Consider the following 2,500-nt stretch of genomic DNA (forward strand, 5'->3'; position numbering starts at 1 on the left):
GTGAGTCGGCCTCCTGTCTCCCTTTACGGTCGAAAAAGATGTGCTCCTGGGCGCGCTGGCCCTGCTGCTACTCACATCGGGCATGGACCTGGACCTCCAGCAGGCCCCGGGGACCTACATCACACCTTGCTCTTGCCTCCCTTACAGCTGAAAAAGGTCCATGCTTGTGCCCTGGCCCTGCTGAAATTCCCTCTCCATTTAGCCGAGGCAGAGAGTCGGCCTCCTGTCTCCCTTTACGGTCGAAAAAGATGTGCTCCTGGGCGCGCTGGCCCTGCTGCTACTCACATCGGGCATGGACCTGGACCTCCAGCAGGCCCCGGGGACCTACATCACACCTTGCTCTTCCCTCCCTTGCAGCTGAAAAAGGTCCATGCCTGTGCCCTGGCCCTGCTGAAATTCCCTCTCCATTTAGCCGAGGCAGTGAGTCGGCCTCCTGTCTCCCTTTACGGTCGAAAAAGATGTGCTCCTGGGCGCGCTGGCCCTGCTGCTACTCACATCGGGCATGGACCTGGACCTCCAGCAGGCCCCGGGGACCTACATCACACCTTGCTCTTGCCTCCCTTACAGCTGAAAAGGTCCATGCTTTTGCCCTGGCCCTTCTGAAATTCCCTCTCCATTTAGCCGAGGCAGTGAGTCGGCCTCCTGTCTCCTTTACGGTCGAAAAAGATGTGCTCCTGGGCGCGCTGGCCCTGCTGCTACTCACATCGGGCATGGACCTGGACCTCCAGCAGGCCCCGGGGACCTACATCACACCTTGCTCTTCCCTCCCTTGCAGCTGAAAAAGGTCCATGCCTGTGCCCTGGCCCTGCTGAAATTCCCTCTCCATTTAGCCGAGGCAGTGAGTCGGCCTCCTGTCTCCCTTTACGGTCGAAAAAGATGTGCTCCTGGGCGCGCTGGCCCTGCTGCTACTCACATCGGGCATGGACCTGGACCTCCAGCAGGCCCCGGGGACCTACATCACACCTTGCTCTTGCCTCCCTTACAGCTGAAAAAGGTCCATGCTTTTGCCCTGGCCCTTCTGAAATTCCCTCTCCATTTAGCCGAGGCAGTGAGTCGGCCTCCTGTCTCCTTTACGGTCGAAAAAGATGTGCTCCTGGGCGCGCTGGCCCTGCTGCTACTCACATCGGGCATGGACCTGGACCTCCAGCAGGCCCCGGGGACCTACATCACACCTTGCTCTTCCCTCCCTTGCAGCTGAAAAAGGTCCATGCCTGTGCCCTGGCCCTGCTGAAATTCCCTCTCCATTTAGCCGAGGCAGTGAGTCGGCCTCCTGTCTCCCTTTACGGTCGAAAAAGATGTGCTCCTGGGCGCGCTGGCCCTGCTGCTACTCACATCGGGCATGGACCTGGACCTCCAGCAGGCCCCGGGGACCTACATCACACCTTGCTCTTGCGTCCCTTACAGCTGAAAAAGGTCCATGCTTTTGCCCTGGCCCTTCTGAAATTCCCTCTCCATTTAGCCGAGGCAGTGAGTCGGCCTCCTGTCTCCTTTACGGTCGAAAAAGATGTGCTCCTGGGCGCGCTGGCCCTGCTGCTACTCACATCGGGCATGGACCTGGACCTCCAGCAGGCCCCGGGGACCTACATCACACCTTGCTCTTGCCTCCCTTACAGCTGAAAAGGTCCATGCTTTTGCCCTGGCCCTTCTGAAATTCCCTCTCCATTTAGCCGAGGCAGTGAGTCGGCCTCCTGTCTCCCTTTACGGTCGAAAAAGATGTGCTCCTGGGCGCGCTGGCCCTGCTGCTACTCACATCGGGCATGGACCTGGACCTCCAGCAGGCCCCGGGGACCAACATACTCCTCTGCTCTACTCCCCCACTAGCTTTCCTTCTCCCGCAGTTACCCTCCACCACAAATCCAGCATGGCCCTTGCCCTCCAGCAGGCCCCGAGGACCCACATACTCCTCCGCTCTAATCCCCCATGAGCTTTCCTTCTCCTGCAGTTACCCTCCACCGCATATCCAGCATGGCCCTTGACCTCCAGCATGCCCTGGGGACGCACATCCTCCCCTGCTCTAGTCCCCCACTAGCTTACCTTTCTTGTAGTTACGCTCCAGCGCATATCCAGCATGGACCTTGACCTCCAGCAGGCCCCGGGGACGCACATCCTCCCCTGCTCTAATCCCCCACTAGCTTTCCTTCTCCTGCAGTTACCCTCCACCGCATATCCAGCATGGACCTTGACCTCCAGCATGCCCCGTGGACCCACACTTAAGCCCCCTCCCACTGACAAAGCAAAACACCACTGGCAAAATCCTCGTGCCCCTGGTACTCCAGAATGTAAATTCAAACATGCCCCTGGTACACTGCGCAGAAACACTTTGCCACACACACGCACACACTGCTTGTGCCTATGCTACGATAACTTTTCTCCGTGCCTATGGTACGACAACTTTTCTCCGTGCCCCTGGTACACCGCTCAGAAACACTTTGCCACACACACACTCCTCGTGCCTATGGTACGACAACTTTTCTCCGTGCCCCTGGTACACCGCTCAGAA

This window comes from Rhamphochromis longiceps, unplaced genomic scaffold (genome assembly GCF_057381845.1).
Source record: "Rhamphochromis longiceps isolate RC_006_pf unplaced genomic scaffold, R_longiceps_female_GT1.1 unmapped_scaffold_7, whole genome shotgun sequence".
Lineage (NCBI taxonomy): Eukaryota > Metazoa > Chordata > Actinopteri > Cichliformes > Cichlidae > Rhamphochromis > Rhamphochromis longiceps.